The 22,672-nt window shown below is 39.9% G+C and overlaps 1 protein-coding gene across 1 annotated transcript in view; it reads left to right on the plus strand.

Moving 5' to 3' along the window:
- The first annotated feature begins 10,550 nt into the window (after positions 1-10,550).
- Rala (RAS like proto-oncogene A) overlaps positions 10,551-22,672 on the plus strand; it is a 59,506-nt gene continuing 47,384 nt past the window's right edge. The window contains exon 1 of the mRNA XM_059263372.1: positions 10,551-10,734. The gene's annotated coding sequence lies outside the window, so the exon portion shown is untranslated. The remainder of the gene's footprint in view (positions 10,735-22,672) is intronic.

Genomic DNA, 22,672 nt, shown 5'->3' on the forward strand with positions numbered 1-22,672 from the left:
CACATGTGGGCATCAAGCTTACTGGTGCCCTATGGAAGCCTCACAATCCAATTTTAAAAAGTAACTGGAGGGAGTAGAATACGTGTGAAACGAAAGATGAGTGAAGAATACTGTGGGTTAAAGGATTAAGCAGGAATGGGGACAGAGACTAGAAGGGGATAGTGGTGCATTAATCAAAACACAGGATATATAAAATAGCCTTATAGAACCCCACTAGTTAACAAGCTAATTTCAAAATGCAACTTAAAAAGTTTGAACAGAAGTACTTTGCATGGGTGGACAGTGTCACCCCCAGAATACATGGGTCATTAAGTACAAGGAATGGGATACCTCCCAATGAGTTACTGGTCAAGGAGGTCCCAGAAGCCTCCAAACCACCAGCTATTGCCATTGCCCTTGGTTACCCACTGTGATTACATGGTGGCCCATTGCTGAAAACACCACACACTTTGACTGCAGGACATAGATAAATCAGTCTCAAACTGAACAAGAAACTTCCTCTCTGGCGGCTAGCTTTCCTAGTGTCAAAGGTACTATGCAGGCTCCTGGGAGAGAAATATTAATGGACTTACCAGCACGGTACCCGGCATGATGCAATACAGATCTGCCAGGAAAGATGTGCTCACTGCTACAATAGTGGTATGACTGTTATGGAGTAACTAATTGCTTTCTGACTGGATGTGAGGCCTGCTCCATGTGAGGAATTTCATGGCTAGTACTGTAATTCTGGTCAAAAGCCTATCACTAGGAAGGTTATAGTCCTTAGTGAAAAACCTGATGTCATTTTGCTAAATGGTCAGGCTGTCAAATTGCCACCTAAGTATTTATGTTTATACGTATAGACCTGGGCTTCTCTCAAGCTTGATCAGAAAGCTTCTTTTTGTAGTGGACATCAGTCGATGGGAAGATGTATATTTAGTCAAAGTACTGAGAATGAGTCTAAATGCTTGGACCTAAATGGAATGTTTATAAAACACACACACACACACACACACACACACACACACACACACACACAGAGAGAGAGAGAGAGAGAGAGAGAGAGAGAGAGAGAGAGAGAGAGAGAGAGAGAGAGAGAGAGAGAGAGAGAAGAGCTGGAGAATGGGGAGGAATGCAGTGAAGTGCTATCCTCTGGATATGACACGGCTATCATACTTACAAATTCACGGAAGCTGTAGTTACTTTCATAAGACCAGCATAAGGTCAAGCCAGCCAAAATTCTGGTTTATATGGGGTAGATTATCTCCACGCCCCACATATTCCTGAGGAGCTATTGATGGCTGATAGTTTCTAGGGCACAGAGAATCTTTTTTTGGAGACTATGGCCAACTGATAGGATTCCTATGCTCCAGTAGACAACTGCACACCCATGCACATAGAAGCAGCACTAATTGAACTTAGTGATTTATTTTTTTTAAAAAAAAATGTTTGCAGGAGTCATGCTGGGGGAGTATGAAAGGAGTTGAAGTGGAGAAAAGGGTATGTATTTTATTGCATTTAAATGTGTGAAATTCTCAAAAATAAGAACAAAGGACTTAAGACATAAAATAAGCATAGATGGGCTAACTCAAGAAGCATTCATAGCCTGGCTACACATGGCACCGTCAGGATTCCTTAGAGTTGCAAAGACAAAAACACCAAATGGAAAGGGGAAGTGAAAGAGTGAGGTCCAGTGTCAGAGAAGCCCGAAGAGATTGTTTCAAAAAGGAAGGAATGTCCAGCTGCTTCCAATGTCACTGAAACATGAGAACTGGGAGACAGCAAGTAATAGTTTCATGGCAGTTTTGAGGGTGAAATTCTGAATATAAATGAAGAGTAACTGAGAGGTGAGCAAGAGGAGGCAGCAAGCACAGACAATTTTCAAAGTTTATAGTGAAAAAAAATGACAATTTGAATGAGAAGCTAAAAGGAGATGCATGATGAATTCACTTCAAAGAAATGAGAATACAAATGGCAAGGTACAGAGTGAAAAAAATGAAGATACACAAAATGAGTAGCTGACTATGAAGGTCTCTAAAAGATTCAGAAGGAACTGAAATCTAAAACACAGATTGAAAAATGGCTCTTCTGGCCCTGTCCCTCAGCTGAGCAACTTGGGAGAGCTGGCTCCTCCCCTTACCTGAGCAGCCTGGGAGAGCTGGCGGGCTGAACACTCAGCTTCTACCCAAGCCTAGATTCAAGCCTTAGAGTTTGCCCAGTGCAACATCCACCCCATCAATGAGCTCCTGGAGCTGAGAAGGGGCCAATCCTGCAGAACCATAGCCACAGGATCTCCATGACTCAGGACAACAGCACAATATCGGAGAAGAGTCTTGGTGAGGGTCCAGCATTAATGGTGTAGCAGAAGCCAGAGGCCTTGATCTGGATCAACAACTCATTGCAATGAAACTTTGCAAGTAAAGCTGTTTGAGCAGAAGGGTATACTCTGTGACACACAGCAGCTTCCAACAACAAACTGATATTTGATGGAGAGGCAGGAAAGACAGAGGAGCAGAATGGTACATGCACAGTGGAACTGGAGGAGCAGGTCATGCCTGAAGGGATCAGGGAGATTTTTAAGTTTTTTTTTATTTTAACTTTTTAAATTTTCTTTTATGGGGGAAGGTTACAGGGTGGAGGGTGGATACAGAAGGACTGGGAAATGAGTGGGATTAGGGTGCATGATGTGAAATTCCTAAAGAAGCAATTAAAAAATATGTAAACAAGAAAGAAAAATGGCCTTTTACTATAAAAAAAGAAAGAATGCATAAACAATATGCTCAATAAGTTAACTTCACTATATTCAATACTATGCATCCTTAATTTTTCAGGAGGTTCTTACAATAAACTATCCAATAGTGTTACAAAAAAGAAAGCAGCACAATTTATCCAAGTGTCCTACTTATTACTATCTTTTATGACTCCAAAGACTCAAACACCTATACATTAGGAATATTTTGGGACTTTTCTTTTCTAGGGTACCTCGTACAGGGTCTGAAATACATTAAGTGTTCAGTAAGTGGTGACCTCATCCCCCTTCCTTGACTCTGAGCTTAAATAGCTGCTTCCTCTCTAACAGCATTTGCTTCTTCTGGCTTCTCTGTACTTGCTGGTTTAGTTCACTGTCTGCTGGATCCACCCAGCTTTTATAAATACTTTCTCTTCTGCTCTGTCCTTATTTCTGCTCTTCTCTTGGAAAAAACCAATCTGTTTATAAAGTAGCTCATTTTAACAAGTTCATTTAAATTAGCTTAGAACTCTGAATGAAGATATGAAGGTTTTCTGTTGACACATATATCCATACCTGTCTGTGGACACAGGAGCAATTAGAAACTGAAGCTAAGATGTGATAACCTCTGGAAAATAACATAAAATTGAATAAAAGCTAAAGTGGATCTCAATTTTGATATTCACAGACGCTGACCAAAGTTCATTTTCATACTTTGTCAAAACGCATCAAAGAGCACTTTAAAACATTAACTTGGGTTCATTCATTTCCAGTGATAAAATGCACATTTTTTATAACTAACAAATATAAAACATGTTCAATAATAAAAGACTGAAGAAATTTGCAGGGAATTAAACAGAATTAAGTATATCTATTACCTCATTTAAAAGAAATACTTCATTTGGAAGATCACACCAAGCAGAAAATGTCTTCTAAATAATTAATACAATGATAAAAGGATAATGTAAAATAATTTGTGTACCTTAATGATATCTTAAGAGTACAAAATACAACACAACTACAGATCCAAAATTTTATTTTATATTAACATTTCTTATATCAGAAAAGGGACACTAGACATTGTAGTGAATGCCTGTAATACCAGTATTAGGGAGTTGAAAGCAGGAAGATCTGGATTTCAAGGCCATTGTGGGTTTCATGAGACCTGTACACAGGCACACATAATCATCTCAAAAATTTCAAATCAGAGCATATTAAAATAACAATATAAAAAACATCTTCAGCTATATAAATCAGGGCCTCCATAACAAATGAAGGATTGCTACCACCTTTATTTGTACTTTTTTTCTACACAGATAATATCTGATGAGATTTTACATGATTTAACCCAGAGCGAAGAAACTATTAGAACCAGACAATGAAAACTTGTGAATTCATCTTTCTTATCCTTACCACACACCAGAATTTGATTTTAAAAAAATCTCCAGAAAAAAATTTCTTTCTGTCTCACCTCTCCATTCTGCAATATCATATAGTCACTAAGAAGACAACAAGAGCCTAATGATAATAATTTAAGACTCATGAGACTTGGGGCAGTTATTGGCTCTGTTTAGTGTTCTGTACAATGTCAGACATTATGAGAACCAGAACTTCCCAAACCCGGCCACTCATCAGAATCCGAGGAAGCAAATGCCTTGTAGTTACACAGCATCTTTTAATTGACTATGCCTGGGGTGGGAATTGAGGCAACTGAATTTCTGTTACTCTGATGTTCAGTTGCGTTGGTAATCACTGAATAGTCTTTCCCTCTAACCTTATAGGAAGTCTGAAAATGTGTGATCCACAATGGTAGACATGGAGGAGTGAGTTATAAGGTCTCAAGTTGTCAGAACACCATTCTTTGTGTTCTCACTAATGTAGCCACATCAATGAGGCCATCTAGAATACCTATACCCAGATAGATACATTCATGTTGACATACAAGTGATACCCATTCTTAGCCTCTACTTAGGCTTGCCTATCTCCATGGCATGATAACAACAAAAGTTAATTTGGAAACTGAGCCAATAGTCCTACTAACTTAAAAGTATAAAACACCAAACTACCTGTTCTGGTTAGTTTTTTTTGTCAACTTGATACAAATTAGTCATCCAGGGAGAGGGACCCCCAATTGTGAAAATTCCCTCACCAGATTGTTCTGTAGGCAAGCCTGAGGGGCGTTTTCTTGATTAAAGACTGATGTGGGTGGGTCAAACCCATTGTGGTTGGTGCCACCCTTGGACAGGTCATCTGGAGTTGTACAAGAAAGAAGGCTGAGTAAGCCATGGGAAGCAAGCCAGTAAGCATCTTTACCCCAAGGCCTCTTCTTCAGTTCCTGCCATGAGTTCCTAACCTGACTGCCTTTATAATGGACTGTGATATGAAAGTGTAATATGGAACAGTAACTAAGATACCTCCCCACTTTTGACCATGGTATTTTATCAAAGCAATAGAAAATCTTTATTTCAATGTTCAGGAAATCTGTGTACATACATGGCTCTCGAAGTTTCATAAGCAAAATTAGAGTTTTCTTTCCCATTCAACTAAATACAATATGCTTTTTATTCATTGCTAAAGATATTTTTTTTTCTTTCTTTCTTTTTTTTGGTTTTTCGAGGCAGGGTTTCTCTGTGTAGCTTTGCGCCTTTCCTGGAACTCACTCTGTAGTCCAGGCTGGCCTCGAACTCACAGAGATCCGCCTGCCTCTGCCTCCTGAGTGCTGAGATTAAAGGCGTGCACTACCACCGCCCGACAGATAAAGATATTTTCTGAATACTTACATCTGACCCCATGAAGAATACAAAGATAAGTAAAACAAAGTGCTTATCTTCAGGCTGGCAAAGATAGAGCCACAGATACACAATTGTAGTCTAAGTTTAAAAGATGTAAGTTTTGCTGAATTTTAGAGATTCTGCAAGCATTCAATAATAAGACAGAAATACTCAAATAACAAAATGCCCTGATATAATTATCATATCCAGATAAACATGGTAGGAAATAACAGAAGGAACAGTGCAATTGAGAGTCTCAGGGGGCATTTTCTCTAAACATTAGTAGCCTGTAAGATTCCTGGAGAGCCCCTGGTCCCTACTCAATGATGAAAGTTTGGAAATGTTTGTTCTGACATCAGGGAAGGAATCAGCAGCAGCAGCAATGGGGAAAATAACTCAGCAAGAAGGAAGGCCAAACAACCAAAATGCAAGATGATTTTCCTTCTGTCATACCTTTTATCTGTACTGCAACCAGAAGGTTCCATCCACAGCCAGGATTGGTCCTTCTACATCAGTCAAAGCAATCAGGACATTTCTTCAAGTGATGCTCCCTGCTCAGGTCATTCTAATTTGTGGCAAGTTGACATTAAAAGCAATCATAATACAAGGTAAGTCTGATTCTATTATTTGAAAATTATAAAGATTTGAGTGCTTATGCATGTTGTTAAAGCCTCTGGGACAACATCTTGGAATAATCAAAAAAAAATCTCATAAGCTGTTGTGCAGACAAAATGAAATACAAATGTTAGCTTGTCATGTGTCTTAAAATGTTCATAACTATAACATTACTTAAACACATACTCTGATTTTTTTTATCAGTGGTGACAAACTATTAACCAACCACTTTTCTATTTAGCCCCCAATACATCTTAGGGATTTTAATTGCTGTTTTAAGATGTATAATTAGTGTATCTTTTTCATATATTTTTATAAATTGGTATATAATAAACATATCTACAGATATGCATTATTTAGCCAAGAATATGTTTAAATATTTATAATGCATAAATCTTTCCCCAAGGAATACTGATGCTATGAACCTAATATCTACCATCTGTGATAAACCCTGGACAATCCTCACAGGACTCCACTAGCCACTATACATTTGACTAACCAGTGATACAAATGTCAGGTTCACAGGAATGCTCACATTGTTTCAGATAAGCATACAGGTGAATGTAAATTCCAATTATTCCATAGAAACATGAGTAATATTTTGAACACAAAAATCTCAGTAGCTGGTCATGAATTCTGATATGCCTCACAAAAATCTCAATTACTTTGTATTTTTCCCTAAGCATATATACCCTATGAATAGCCATGAACATATAAACTGTTTACTTAAACTTTCCATGTTATTATTATACTACATGTATTTTAATGTATAAGATTTGGCTCATAAATAACAAAAGCAAATTTGTAATTCAAGGGGAAATCTAAACCTGTTTAAAAAGATCCTTCATGTTCTTTGATTTGCCCAAGGAGCAAATCTAGTAATGAATGCTCCTGGGTTCTACTAGACAAGAGTGATACTCTGAGTTCTAGCTAATATTAGTTCACTTAGCAATACCTACTTATGATGCCTTTTCATTTAAATTCTTGGAGAGCTTATAATACTGTTATTTTTTTTATAGTGTCTCTGAAAAGCAGACTAGTAGAAAGTTTTTGCCTTTATTTTATAGGCAGAGAAAATAAGGCACAGAAATGTTAAGTAACTTTGCTAGGGTCATACGATGAACAGTGAACAACAGAAAGTACTCAAGGCAGGTGGGGTGACAAAGGTGGTCCCAGCACTTGGAAGGTGGAGTCAGAATGATCAGTGCTTCAAGGTCATCTTTGGTTATGTAGAAAGCTATGAGATTAGCCTGGGTTACACCATACTCTATCTCAAAATTCTACAACTGGGGGTTGTGGAGGGGAAAGCAATGGCAACAAAGATTCCAGTTAACTGTTCTCATTCCTAGTTCATAGACGAGTTTTGTTTTTGTTGTTGTTCTTCTTCATTTTGTTTTGTGGTTTTGTTTTGTTTTAGACAGGGCTTACTATGTAGCCTAACCTGATCCCAAATTTACCATCATCCTTCTGCCTCACCTTCCTAAATGCTGGGATTACAATCTCGAGTCTCTACATGCAGCTATATGGTTAAAACACCTAAACATACTTCTCTTCCAAGCAATGAGAAAGTGCACTTAAGTCATCTAAGAACTAAAGGTAAATAGGTCGATCACTATGTATTCAAAACACTATTCTACAGGCATATAATAGAGTAAAAACTACTACTTTGTTTTGGGATGGCTGCTATAGCTATTATATGTAGGTTTTGTTACTTGAGGCTTTCAGAAGCTCCTGTTCAAAATGAGCTGTTTGATTTCTGTCATCTGATGCTAGGTGAACACAGCTGTGAAAAACTCAGCATTGGTTGAGATAGTCTGATGGATCTGAGGTTGTCTCTACTGCTCACTCTAGTTCTCCATTCAGCAGCTATTTGTGAAGCCCATTGTCCTCAACCCTTGATCTGTGACTTGTACATGCTGTTTTGATTATTAAAAATATTTTACAAATATCAACATAGACACCACTTCATCTGAGTTTGCAATACTATACGAGGGTTAGCACTGACTTCTGTTTCTGGTATGCCTGACCTTTATAGTCACTAGACCATTAGGTATTAGAAAATACTAGACTATTAGAATGTCTATGGATAGTGAGATATATTAATATAGCATTTAAAATTTTTCTCAAGTAAAGGCAGAAAGGAGAAAAGGTTTTGCAATTGTGCCCAATGAAGTGAGACTGCATCTGCCTGAATGTAGTAACATAAACCTGTGCTGTGTCTAACTTCAGCTCCTCCAGCCCCCTCCAGAACTCTAAATCCACCACACAGCAACCGCCATTAGATAAACACCACTCATTTCAAACTAAAGAAATCCTTCTCCCATAACCTATGTCCATCCTTCTTTATCTCTTTAGAAAAGTACACCTTTATGCAATGGAGATATAGCTGTTAGTGTTTGCTGGCTAGGCATGAAACCCACGGTTCTATCTCCAGCATAAACCAGACATGATGGTGCAGGTCTGTATTACCAGCACTTGAGAGATGGAGTTAGGAGAGTCTGAAGTTTAAAGTCATCTTCAGTTATGGAGGTCTGTCTGGGATAAATGTCATTGTCTCAAAACATCAAAAACCACACACACACACACAGGAAGGAGGAAGGGAGAATACTTTCATCCTGCATTGTGGTATTTTGTATATGCTCTAACCAATAAAGCTTACCTGAAGGTCAGAGGGCAAAGCCAGCCACTAGTTAGCTATAGAGGCTAGGCAGTAGTGGCATACACCTTTAACCCCAGAATTGGGGATCTCATGCTCTTCCTCCCAGTACTTGGGAGGTACACACACCTTTAATCCCAGCACTAGGGAGGTTGAGACCGGAAGTGATACGCTGAGCCGAGAAAGGAATAAAAGGCAGAAGGAGACAGGAGTTCAGCTCTTTCTGCTGAGGAGTTGGTGAGGTGAGAGGTGGCTGTGGCTTGTTGCTTTGTCTCTCTGATCTTTCAGCATTTACCCTGATATCTGGTTCCAGGTTTTTATTATGACAAATGAGGAATCGTGCTACACTGCATCTCTCCCAAGGCAAAACAAAACATTCCCATGGCCACTTCCATTCTCTTACCCACCAGTTGCCCCAGTAAACAATTCTCAGCTTATATGGCTTCATCATTCAAATCATCTTCTTTAGACATTGACTGCCACGGCCACAAAGATCCTGCTCCTTCCTCTTCTTTACTTCTGCCGGGGTTCACGTCTCTTCTCTGCTTGCCTTATGCACACCCACCACCACCACCACCCTCACACTAATCTGTCCTCCTTTCACAAACCGACAGCTTAAATTTTAATCTATCTAGCCACTGTACTTCCATAATTTAGAAGACACAGCACAAACGACAGCTCATGATCTGACTCCTGTCTCCTTCTGCAGCCCTATATTTCTAAGCAACGCAAGTTGACATAAGTGCTACTCAGCCTTCTCAATGCCCACGACTGGTCCCTGTTCTTCAGGGACCCCCTTTGTTTGGATCCATTTTTACCTTCTTTTTGTACTGGAAAAAGGTGCCTGCGTAGGTTTAAAACTAGTTAGTAAAGTCATCAATTCTTCCCTCCATACACACGTCCCAAGACAATTTTACTTTTTAAAATTTATTTTATGTGCATTAGTGTTTTGCCATGGGTGTTGGGTCCCCAGGAACTGGAGTTACAGACCGTTGTGAGCTGCCATGTGGGTGCTGGGAACTGAACTAGGGTCGTCTGGAAGCAGTCAGTGCTCCTAACAGATGATCCATCTCTCCAGCCCCAATCATTTGTCTTCTTGACTTCCTTAAAATAGTTAAGCCAACCACTTTGTTGCTTCTCAATGGGGCGGCCAAGGGAAACGAGAATTTTAAAGTTCAGGGAAGAACGCTAGGCAAAGTATTTCGAACTTGTGGGAAGATTTAAAGAAAACAACCGATTCAGTTAAACTACTAATTTAGGACATCAAATCCGTTGTCACGGGGCCACCGCCTTATCTGGGCGCCGTATCTAGTGTGGAAGGGGACCTTAAACTCCTCCAAAAGGAACCAGAAGCCCACCCGCAGAGGCCAGTTCTTCAGGTAACCCCTGAGACCCTCCAACCAGGGCAGGCGACCAACCCACCTCCCCAGACTTGTTCTGCGATAAGCCACGTCGCAGGCTGCACTGAAAAACGCCTGCCAGAGAACCCTGCAGCCCCCAGGAGCAAGATGGCGGCCTCCCCTTCCCCTCCTTTCCCCAGGAGCCCCTCCGTGTCCTGAGAAGATGAAGACGCCGCGGCACGGGGACCTCGGCCAGGCGTTGGGAGGTGCTTGCGCCTCGCAGACAGAGAGAGCCACCATGAGGCGGCCGGGAGCCTATCCCACTGCTCTTCGTCCGCGCCCGTAAAGCTTTTGTTCGCGCCGCCATGGCCTTTCCGGCCCCGCGGACAGGAAGTGCCAGCGGGCGCCCCGCCCCGCTCCCCCGTGCCCCGGAAGTGATCTGGGGCGGCTGCTGCAGAGCGGCCGGGAGGAGGGTGGGTCTCCCCAGAGCGGAGCGCAGGAGTCCTCCTCCTCCGCCGCCCAGGCCGCCGCCGCCCTCCCGACTCCTGCCGCGCTCCGCGCGGAACTCCGAGCGCAGTGCCGAGCGCGGTCCGATCGGCGCAGCCGAGGCCCGAGAGCCCGTGGGACGAGCCGCTCGCGGTGCAGGTGAGCGCCCGCCGACCGGGGAGGCCGGGCCGCGGCGGGGGTGTGTCCGACGGGCCAGGCCCACGGCCGCCGTGATTGCACGTCCCGCCAGCCACCCGGGCTGGAACCTGTCTGAGTCCCGAGAACTGGCGGCCTCTCCGGAAGGTCACCTGCATCACGCCGGTGGCTCCCAGGGCCGCGCCCGGGCGGTGCCGGCGACCTGGGGCCGTCGCATCCGCAGTCCCTGCGCCGCACTCCACCCCTTTCCTCCCTCGCTTTCAGTCCACTCCTTGCCGGTACAGAGCAGCTGCTTTTCAAGCTTCTCCGCCAGGGTTTGGTGCCAGTTAAAGGGATGGCTTTTGGTCTTTAGACGCTTCGCGTCCAGCTGAATGCTCATGGGCTCTTGTACAGGTTTAGCGTCTAGAAGAGGAAGGGAAGGTGGGTATTGTGTGATGGGGGTGTCTTCCGCGCTTGATTCCTGAAAGATGTCCAGGAGTAGAAGATAAGATTTGTGTGCTTTAACTGGTGTGTGTGTGCTTGAGTGGACGGGTGTGGCGGCTTGAGGTGGACTTAGGGGAAACTAAGGAATTAACTGGCCTTTGGAAACCAGAATGTCCAGACTTGTGAGAGCTCATCCAAGTGTCTTTGAGCTACTGTGAGAACTCTGGTGCCACGCCCTACCTGTCAACCTGGAAAGCACCCAATCTACAGTGTGGGTTTGTGTGCTGGGAGAACCTTTATTTCTATAAATTCTTTTCCTGTAAATAAATCACAGCTTTAATCACGTTCCCCAAATTGGGTAACAGATTCATTACTCACAACGTAGAAGGCATTCTTTTTGGCTTATGTTTGTTAATAGGTCTAAGAGTATCATTGGCTTATGTTTGTGTGTGTGTGTGTGTGTGTGTGTGTGTGTGTGTGTGTGTGTGTGTTGATATAATATTCTTGTGAATGACTCTTGTGACCCTTAAGATGTTTCTTACACCTTAACTTTTTTCAGAGTAGGAGCCATTTCATCTTCCCTTCTGTTTCCATAAGAAGTGCTTGGAATTCCCCACATTTCTTCACTGAATGAATGACTGTGTAGTTGATCTCATAGTCACTTTCCAGAAGCAGTTGATTGTGGCTGGAGGTGTATGTAGCTTGATGACAGTAGTCCCCTACAAAGGATACTAGATTCAGTCTCTAGCAAGGCCCCAAACAATTTTGTTAGAGTAGTTTTGTTCCTTTGAGATTCTTGGAGTATAAAAATTTTGCTTTGTCTTTTTATTCTCCAGAAGATCAAAGAACAACTCAGGAAGAATTTGCTTTTCACAACTCTGTTCTTCAAAAAGTTAAAACTATTTAGGAATTGTAATTAGATGATATAATAATTTATATTTTGTTGTTAGGTGTTTACTTCTAAAGTGTATCCAGGGTTAGAAGGAGGAGATTTCCTGGCAAAAGGCAGCAGGTATATGCTTGGAGTTGATAACCATACCCAGTCTTAATCAAAAAGAAGTTAAGAGTTGATGCTGCTCAGAAGCATGCTGCAGAGGAGGATTGTCAAAGTGGCTCACTTTGAAGTCTTCCGACACCCTGATGTGACCTTGGCATCTTCTACCAGCCGGCACTTTCATGTTTTTGTTCTAAGATCCACATGCTTCTTTCCCTCTGCTGAGTGTGCAGTTGTGTGGAACATTTATTTTGAAGCAGTATTTCATTACAACACTTTTCCCCTAGGGTTTTCAGGGTGGGGGAGACTAATTATAGGAAAGAATCTTGCTCACCACTTTTAAGGGAATATCTTGGTCTATAGATGGTTGCATTATTCTCAGTTTAGGGATGTCCAAATAAGAACAAGCTGCTGATGTCTTCTTCTCCTAATATGTGGTGACCCTGCACTGGCTTTCTAAGCACTGTTTCTACAGAGCATAAATAAATGTACCATTATCATTTCTTATATGTGGGTCCACCAAACTAATAAATAGGTTCTTGTGTTCTTTCATAAATGAATGACAAGGACAATCATTTTATAAATACTGGAATAAGAAACTGTGATGTTAACTAGGGAAGAGATTAGGGTCTTGAATTGGCAGGAGACAGTAAGTTTCCATTGTTTTATAAGACATTTTAATTCTTAGATAAAGGAGAGGGAAGCCTTTGGTTTCTTAACATTACTATATAGAAGTTCGGTTTCCCTTCTTTAATTCAACAGCCATCTTAGCATTAATAGTTCTCATATATTGATTGCCCTTCAAGCACTGTGGTAAGAGGATTGTGATGATACTAGTACTGTTTATATTATTTCTTGTCTCCACAATATCTCTGCAAAATAGGTGGACTTTCCCAATGCTAAGTGAAGTTATTTGGCCAGAGGCCCAGCTCACAAGATAGTGTGTAGCAGAGCTCATATTTGTAAGTACAGTAACTATTTCTAAGAGCACTGAAAATTGCAGCTAATCCTAAAAGTCAAGGGAAAGGTGATTGTGACGGAGCTGAGCTCGCAGAAAGCAGATACTACTCTTAGTACTCTTAGCCATGAAGTATGGCTTGGAGTAACCAGTGACCCTAGCCAAGGAGCTTCAAGTGGGAACTGCTGGCATCTTTATCTCCAGAGTGCTTGCAAACACAGTGTACCCCTACATACAGTCTGTGTGTGCCAAGGTGGAAAGTGGCCGAATGTTATTCTCACCGATGTCCTGGTAGAGTACTGGGAACTCAGCACAGGCACTTTGATGACTTTCTACTTTTGCAGCACCTGTCTGCAGTGGCCTGGTACTGAAATCAAGTTTGCTTCCTTCTTGTTTCTTCCACTAATGTAGGTGGGATCCATGTAGGACAGTAGACGAATCTTTAAAAAAAACAAACAAGAATTGTAGAACTCTGTACGTGTAGGTCTGATTGTTTTCCCCCTGCAAGTATGTACTTTAAAAAATACTATTTTTTAATGGCTTAGTCTGGAGAATGTGTCCATCCCTTGGTTTAAAAGATGGGAAGGAAGAGGCTATCAATCCGAATAACAAAGCTCCTTTTCAAGCCCCCAGGAGGAACAGTTATTCTTTGTTTCTTTTCTTAGCTGTGAGACACCTTTCTTATTATGTTACTGTGTTTAGAAAAATTTGCCTATCAGAGAGACAATGAAATTAAAGCTCTGTGAGTTTTTTTTTAACACTGCAGACATTTTAAAAGGGAATTTTTATCATTGATTTAATCATACATGAATGTGAAGGGTTTATTTCCTCAAAAATCAAGAAAGTAGTCTATATAAGCCATTGAATAAATATTCTTAAATGAAAAAAAAACTTTGAAAAGCTGAAGGGAAAAGTACCAATAAATCATATAGAAAATTAAATATTGTGATACTTTTCTGAAAACTCTGCACAGTGTCCTGTATTATATACAAAAGACAGAATACCTGATGTACTTAATTTCCTTAACTCTGAGTTCCAATTCTTGTGTTTGATTCAGTTTTGAAACTGAGTGTCAGGGTTTCACAGTATAATTATGAACAGTCAAACACAAGATTATGAAATGATCTTGACTTCCAGGTGCAATGTGAAGACAGATAAAAATCCCATTTGCGCAAAGAATATGATGCTGATCGTTTAAGCCACAAGATTGCTGTCTTTTTTTTAGCTATGGTGGTACCATAGAAAATGGAGGCTGCTCAGTGAGTTGGGAGTTCTTTATGGATAGCACCCTGTCTGGGTTTATTCTAATTACTGGGACTCCTGCTCACCATGGTTTGCCTCCTTGTAATCTTTTCTCATATTTAAAACAGCCATCATACCCTACTTGTTGAAATCCTCCTGTGGCTCCTTTTTGAACATTATCCTTAATATGGTACATAGAATCTTCCAGAAGTACTACTTACCTAACTCCCTCACTGGCCTCAACCCTTTGCAGGAGCACAGTTCCAACAGTTCTGTCATCTGAGAATCCCATGTTTACTCAGGTGATCCCATTTTCCCTTCCTGGAGTTCTGGCCACTCTGCTTCCCAGTCTAGTAAACTGCAAGCCCTTCAGAACTCAGGTTAGGTTACACCTTTCCCAAGAATTGTGTCTAGCTGGGCTTTTTTTTTTTTTTTTTTTTTTTTTTTTTTTTTTTTCTTTCTTTCTTTCTCTCTTCCTGGACCCATATCTTGAAAGAAAGAAAAATCTTCAAGGCTGGGCTAAATAGGAAGAGCTGGGCACCGTGGTCGTTCCTATAATTCTCAGCTGAGGCAGGATGACTGTGAGTTGAAGTAAGTAGTGGGACTCTGCCTTAGGTTGAGGGGAGCCTTATGTGCTTCCGTGACTATTCCCGTATGTACTGGAAAAAGCTTGTGGAGAGTGCTTTTGTCAGCTTATTTCAAGTTTTGTTGTACTCTCCTGAGTACTGAGGTCCAGGTGGATGCCACAGTTTTCTTTTGTATTTCTCTTATTATGAGTTGAACACTTATTAATATGCCTAAGGACCATTTTATTATTGTTATTAGCCTGGTTTTCTACATGATTTTTTGGTATTTTTCCTTCATCTTTTCAATTTTTTTTTTATTTTTTGTATTTAAGAACATTAGCTTTTAATTTTGTCATAAGCTAAATATTTAGTTCAGTCTTCCTTTGGTGTTGCTTATGCTGTTTTTGTCATGAAAAGTTTTCTTTTGCTTAATCAGATATATTCATCTTAAACTTACTTAGTTCTAATCACAGAAAAGAAAGCTTTTCTGTGCCCTTAGGTTGTGGAAGAATTCATATTTTTGCATAGTTTTATTTCTCATATTTAGTTCCACATGGGGCATATTTCTGTATATGGTGTGATAAATGAATCTAATTTACTATCTTCCAAATATTGATGGTAGTTGTCAAGTGCCATTTATGAAAACTAGTGTTTTGCTCGTTTACACATGCTGTATGAAGTTACTCTGTTGGCTTCTCTGATCTTTGCCTGTACCAGCACTCTGGTCATAGAGACTTCCATCACACTGAGGGAGGTCTGATGTACTGTTTGACTGGGTAGCCCCCTCATTGCTGCAGCTCCTCCTCTGTGTTTCTATTGCTCTTCTAGTTTGGGTTTGTTTTTTCCCTAGTGAGTTTTAGCACCAATTTGCCTGACTGTTGCTATTCTTACTGGAATTGCATTAAATTTATGAATTGACTTAGGAGCAGTTGACTTCTTGATGATATTGAGACATTTTAACATTAACATAAAATGTCTTTATTTCCTAAAGTTTATTTTTGTCTTTAAGAACTGACATGTTTTTAATACAACTTTTGTATGTTTCTTGTAAGTTTAGTCATATTTTATCCTTTTAAGGTACATCTTCAAGCTGATTATTATTTATGCAGATAAATACTGTTGATTTCTGTTCATTTTCCTGATACCTTGCTAAGTTACTTTATACTGTTTTCTCTTAGGCTTTCCGGATACTGTCACATCATCTGTAAATACAACTCTTCTTTGTGTTTATATGTTTTTACTTGTCTAGTTACTTGAGCTGGTCTCTAGAACAATATTAAGTGGCTATACAGATGCATACATTGTGCCTGGATGTTAATTTAGTTATGAATACACATTTCAGAGACTGCAGTTCTCTGCTGTCTCTTTAAGAGAGACTTAACTAGAGACAGATACATTGAGAGGCAGTCAAGGTTGGGAGCAGCAGACTACAGTGATGTTAAGACTGCTTGGTGGTTTCCCAGTTCATGTATCAATCCTGTTTTCTTCCAGCTTCTCTGTGGTGTTCTTCCAGACTTTACTGTTGTCTTCTCCCAGCCTCCTAAGCTGAAGCTGCCGTAAATATAAAAATTGAAGGGATGTCCTATAGGATTTCTCAGGCTGAAGTGGTTTCTGAACTTAGCAGATGAGTTCAGGTCACTTTGTCATGCTGTGGCTCTGGTTTGCATCATTGGTTCTCTAAGGCATATAGCAAAGCTCGTGTGTAATCCGATGAGTGTATCCAGGGATAACCGAGAGCACACAGCTATGGGGTGATTGTAGACAGGATTATCCAAGGGCCTGGATCGTCTGCCTTTGAGGTTATACTTTCTTAGGTTTGTTTATGCAGGCCTAGTCCTCTTCATAGAATGATGTGTTGGTCCAGAATCCTGCAGACATTTTGTTCATATAACAGTATACAACACATACCAGTGTTCAGTCTTCCAAGGCCCAAAGAGTGTGTTTATTTTACTGCTATGTAATTCATATAGAAAACGTATTTCCTGTAGTCTTTTTTTTTTTGAACAGGCTCTCATGTAGCTCAGATTGACCTGGAATTGCTATGTAGCTAAGGATAACCTTGAACTTCTGATCCTGCCACCACCTCACAAATACTGGGATTATAGGCTTATATGTCTCATAAGAATAACTTTTTGTTTGATGATGAGGATTGAACCTAGGACCTTGCATATGCTGAGCAGGTGCTCTTGTCACTGAGGTACACCCCAGTTAGTACATAGATTCTTATAATTTCTGGATTATGTAGGTCCATGTGTGAGTGCCCAGTCCATATCCCATTGTCTATTGTTTAAGTCTTTCTTAGGGGTGCTGGATGGTAGGCAGTTATTTTCTTGGACCTTACGCTGCAGAGCTTGTCCCTAGATGTCCCTTCACTGACCTGTTTATCCTTATAGTCTTAGTGCTGTCAGTAATTTTCTCTGCATCTTGCTGCCTCACTGGCCTGGAATTTTGACTTGCTTAAGGGTTTGAGGAACTTCATACTTTGGAGAACCTCATATCTCACTCTTGGGCACGTGTTGCTGTTCTAGTAGAGTTTGCAGTAATTTTCTTTTCTTCTTTTATCTTCCTCTCCATTGCCTTCTTTCCAGAGAAATATGTGTCCTTTTACTTTCTCTTCTCCTTTCTTCCCCCTGCTCCCCACTTTTTCTGAAGGGGTAGGATGGCTCTTTTTTTCAAGAACATCTGGCCTGGGATTTTTGATCCCCTGCCTCCATTATGCTAGGGTTGCAGAAATGTATCACCTCACTTGGCTCCACCCATCTTTTTGCTAAAGACATTCAGTCTGTGAAAGAAAATCTCTGTCTTCTGAGGCTTTAGGTTTCTGGGACACCAGCCCTGATCACTTAGTGCTTAGATAATTGGTACCTTTCCTACAGCCCTACTAGTCTCTCAGGTCTCCCTGATTCTCCTGTCTTTGTGCTACAATTAGGATAATTCTCTATGTCCCTTACTTTATTTATTATTGTTTGCTACTTTTGTTATTTGTTGTTTCCTTCATCCCAAATAAATGAAAAAATGGCCTCTTCTTATTCTTGCTTTCAGTTCAGAAAATTTAGTCTTGTTTTTTGTGTTGTTGGTGGTGATTTTTTTTTAGTGGTTTTTTTTTTTTTTTTTAGGTCTATGTTTGTCTTGTTACAGTGGTTTGAAATTTGTATATTTATTGGTCATTTGCTTTTCTGTGACTTGTCTTTTAATGTTGGTTGTCTCTTTTTCTGCAGTGAAGGGCTAATTCTTTTTTAAAAAACATTGTTGAAGTGTAAGTCATCTACCATAAACTCATCTTTTTTTTTAAATTTAATTTCATAGTTCAATGGGTTTTGGTCTAGTCAGAGAGTTGTGTTACCTTTACCACTACTAGAACACTTCCAGTGCCCCTTAAGAAGAAAGCCACGCCCATTTGCTAGAGCTATCATAGTAGATTTATCCTGCTTTGGCTGCTGTACTTCATGTCTCTACAGATTTGCCTATCCTGGATGTTCTAGATTCCATAGATGGTCTTTTATATCTGACTGCTTTGATTAACATAGTGTTTTTCAGGGCTCACCATGTCAGAGAATATATGAAAAGTTCATTTTTTTATGGTTAAATGATCTGTTGTGTGAATATGCTGTGCTTTATGCATTCATTAGTTGATTGATATTTGAGTGCTTCTGCTTAGGTTTTTATGTGAGTGTCTTAACACTGAGCTATATCTGCTGACTTACCCTTAACATTTTTAGGAATGGCCAAAGTATCCCCCAAGGTTCCATTTGTTCCATTTGGTGAAGATATGGAAGAATTAGCAGTGTATTTCCAGTTTTATTCCATCTGTTATTTATTCCACTTGTTATTGTCCATTTTTTTGTTCCTAGCCATTGTAGTAGGTATAATTTTCCATTCTTTCATCTGTTAGGGTAATTTAAGCAGTCCTGTGTGTGAAGTAATCTGTATTTTGGCATATCATGTCTTTTCTTCTTACATGTCTTTGTTTAAGATCAAATGCTGAGAAAGCTTTATTATAAGAATTATAGCCGGGCGGTGGTGGAGCATGCCTTTAATTCCAGCACTTAGGAGGCAGAGGCAGGTGGATCTCTGTGAATTCGAGGCCAGCCTGGTCTACAGAGTGAGTTCCAGGACAGCCAAAGCTACACAGAGAAACCCTATCTTCGGGAGAAAAAAAAAAGCCTTTAACTGAGGGTGTAGCTCAGTGGTAGAGGACTTACCTAGTGAGCAAAAGGCCCTGGATTTGATTCCCCAGACCAGAAAATTCCCCCAGGGTTTTTAGTGGGCGGGAGAGATGGGTCAGTGGTTAAGAGCCTTGGCTTCTCTTCCAGAGGACCTAGGTTTGATTTCCAGCGTCTACATGGTGGCTCACAACTGTCTGTAACTCCAGTTCCAATGGAGCTGGTGCCTTCTTCTGGCCCCTGTGATGCACTGCATACATGTAGTGCACAGACATACATGCAAGGATAAAATATAAAATAAAATATGTACACATAAAATAATACAAGAATTATAAATGTGACTTTTTTGAACTTCTAAGTAAATTTCCTTTTTAGTTCACTAACAAGATTTATGTTTTACATTATTGCTTTTGATGAGTTTCATACTATTAAAATTATATATATATATTTAATAACATGTACATGTCTATATCTGTGTATCTGCTGTGTATATGTGAGTGCCCAAGGAGGCCAAAGCGAGTGTTGGATCCCCTGAAGCTTGAGGTACACACAGGTAGTTATGAACTGTCTGACATGGGTGTTGGGAACTGAACTTTGGTTTTTTGGGAAAGCAACAGATGCTCTTAACTGCTAAGCCATCTCTTTAGTGCCACTGTTAAAACTTTAAATTGTTGAAATGCATCATTAGAATTTGTGGAATAACAAGTAGCAAGAAAAATGAGGTGGAGGAGTCAAGAGTATTCATAGGGAATACTGGCTGGGTCTCATAAGTGAATAGTGTAGTGTTGACTACAAAACTGCAGAGCCCAAATTCGGATGAGGAGTAACCGAAAATGGTAGTTACATCTTAGTATGGAATATGATTAAACATTTAACCATGAAACTTAACCAGTTTTGTATATATGATATTATGTGGCTTTTTTCTTTTTGAGACAGGACCTTTCTCTGTTCTACAGGAATTGTGTGATCTTGCCGCTATGCTTGTTCTATCTATATCTCCTATTTGTTCCATATAAAGATCCAGTGAGGGCTAATGATATGGTTCAGTGAGTAAAGATGTTTGCTATCAGGTCTGACAGCCTTAGTTTCATCCGCAGAACCCACATGTTGAAAGGAGAGAATCAATTTCCACAAGTTGTCCTCTGACCTCCACCCAGTCACAGTGGAATACATGCATCCATGCTCACACGTCACACACACACACATACACACACACACACACACACACACAAATAAATAAATAAATAAATAAATAAATAAATAAATAAATAAATAAATAAATAAATAAATGTAAAACAAATTTAATAGAGATCAAATGAGAAACTGGGTGTGGTCACACGTTTATAACCTCAGCACTCAAGATGCTGAGACAAGAGGACTGAAAGTCTTTTGGAAGCCAGCCTGAACTACACAGTGAGCCTCTGTCTCCAAAGACTAAAAAGTAAAACTAATATAAATTGAACAAATGAGAGTTCCATTTGGAATTTTTGATTTTGAAGCTATTCACACCTACAGAAAAGTTAGAAGAGCAGTATGTTGGATACGTACAAACCCCAACCTGTATTCACCATCCATGGATTATCATTTTTTCAATTTATTTGTTCATCCACCGACCCATTCACTTTGGTGCTGGGGATTGAACCAGGGCCTCATGCATCTGCTGGGTGCGCTACTGATGAGCTACATGCCAGCCCTGATTTTCATCTTGCTACCTTTGCTTTTCTTCCAGAAGTTAAGGGATTCTTGTTTATTTGTTGATTAATTCATCGATTAGCTCTTTCAGAGTAAATGGAGAACTTAATCTCTCTGTTCTTTTACTTGCGTCTTTTGAGCATAAAGGCAGGCTTCTACATAACTACCATATTCTAAAGCCTAAGACAGTAATACTTCTATAATACTGTCTAGTATTTGGTTCAAATTAATATTTCTCAGTTGTCTCTTAGTGTTCTGAGTAGCTGTTTTTTCCTTGTCTTAGGATCCAGTTAGGGTTCATGATTTCTCTTTCCCAGTTATGTCTTTAGTTCCTTATCTTTTTGAATGAACCAACCCATGAACCTTTATGAGATATAATTTATGTAACATTTATGTACTTAAGGTTTATGTCATTTTTAATAACTCCTGAATTGTGTAACCATTGCCATAACATAATATTAAAACTAAGTTTTCAAACTTGGATAAGATTCTTTTGTATGCATATGTGTATGTACTAGTGTGTGTGAGGCCATCAGGTGTCATCCTCAGGAACTGATCTGATGCACTGTCTCTCATTGGCCTGGGAGCCCCAGTGATCCTCTTCTCTCCACCTTTGTAGCACTGGAATTGCAGGTGCCCACCATCATGCCTGTACACTCTTGGGATCAGACCTGGTCCTCATATTTGCTTTACCAACCAAGGCTCTCCTACCCCTAGCCCAACTCTTAATAAGATTCTGTAGGCCCGAGTTAGCCCCTATTTCTACTCCCCAGTACTAGGCAACTACTATTTTATATTCTTTTCCAGGAATTTTCCCATTGCCCTTTCTGGAAAGAACATAAATACTGAATCATATAATATGTGGATTTTGTGCTGGTTTTTTTTTTTTAACATCGTGTGTTTTTTATGGCTTGTTCGTTTTGTAACATGTACTAGTAGTTTTTCCATTTTTATTGATGAGTTTACTCCATTCTGTAGATATATTACATTTTGCTTATCTATTCATTGGTTTGCAGTATCTGGATTAGTTCTATGGATTTGGGGTTTTTTTTATTGTTAAATAATCTTGCTGTGAATGTTCATGTAAAAGTCTTTATATGAACATGTTTTCATTTCTCTTGGTATATACCCAGGGGTATAATTGCTGGGTTGTGTGGTACATTTATTCTTAACTTTTTATGAAACTGCCAAGCTGTCTTCTAAATTGGCAACATACTATTTTTTTTTTTCATTCCCATCACCAACTTTTGAGGGCTCCTGTTTGAGGGCTCAGCCATAAGAACATATTTACCAGCCATTGTTATGATTTGTTTTTATTGTCATTTTGTGTTATATAGCCATTTTAGTGGATATAAAATGATATCTCATGGTGGCGAATTCTGTTTATATGGTTGTTTTTGTCTCCACCTCCCAGGTGCTGGGATTACATGTGTTCTTGACCGCTTTGGTGGTACTGCAGGTTGAACCCAGGACTTTGTGCTTGCTAGGCATACCCTCTTCAGACTGAGCTATGTCCCTAGCCCTCCTTGGGATTTAATGTGCGTGTCTCTAATGACCATGGTGTCAAGCATCTCTGTATGTCCTTAGAGGCCATTCATATATCTTCTCTAGTGAAATGATTAATGAAGTCTTCTTCTCTATTCCTTTTTAAATTGGGTTGATGCCTTATTATTATGGAGTTGTGCGATATATATATATAGATAGATAGATAGATAGATAGATAGATAGATAGATAGATAGATAGATAGATATAGATATATATTTATATATAGATCTATAGATATACATGTTAGCTTTTCCTTAGATATGTGTCATCAATAAATGATTTAGTTGATGAGTGCTGGTATTCTGTAATGATGTTAACCATGAGTGATGTATAATGCTTTCTCATTTGCTATAAAGC

This window comes from Peromyscus eremicus, chromosome 5 (assembly GCF_949786415.1).
Source record: "Peromyscus eremicus chromosome 5, PerEre_H2_v1, whole genome shotgun sequence".
Lineage (NCBI taxonomy): Eukaryota > Metazoa > Chordata > Mammalia > Rodentia > Cricetidae > Peromyscus > Peromyscus eremicus.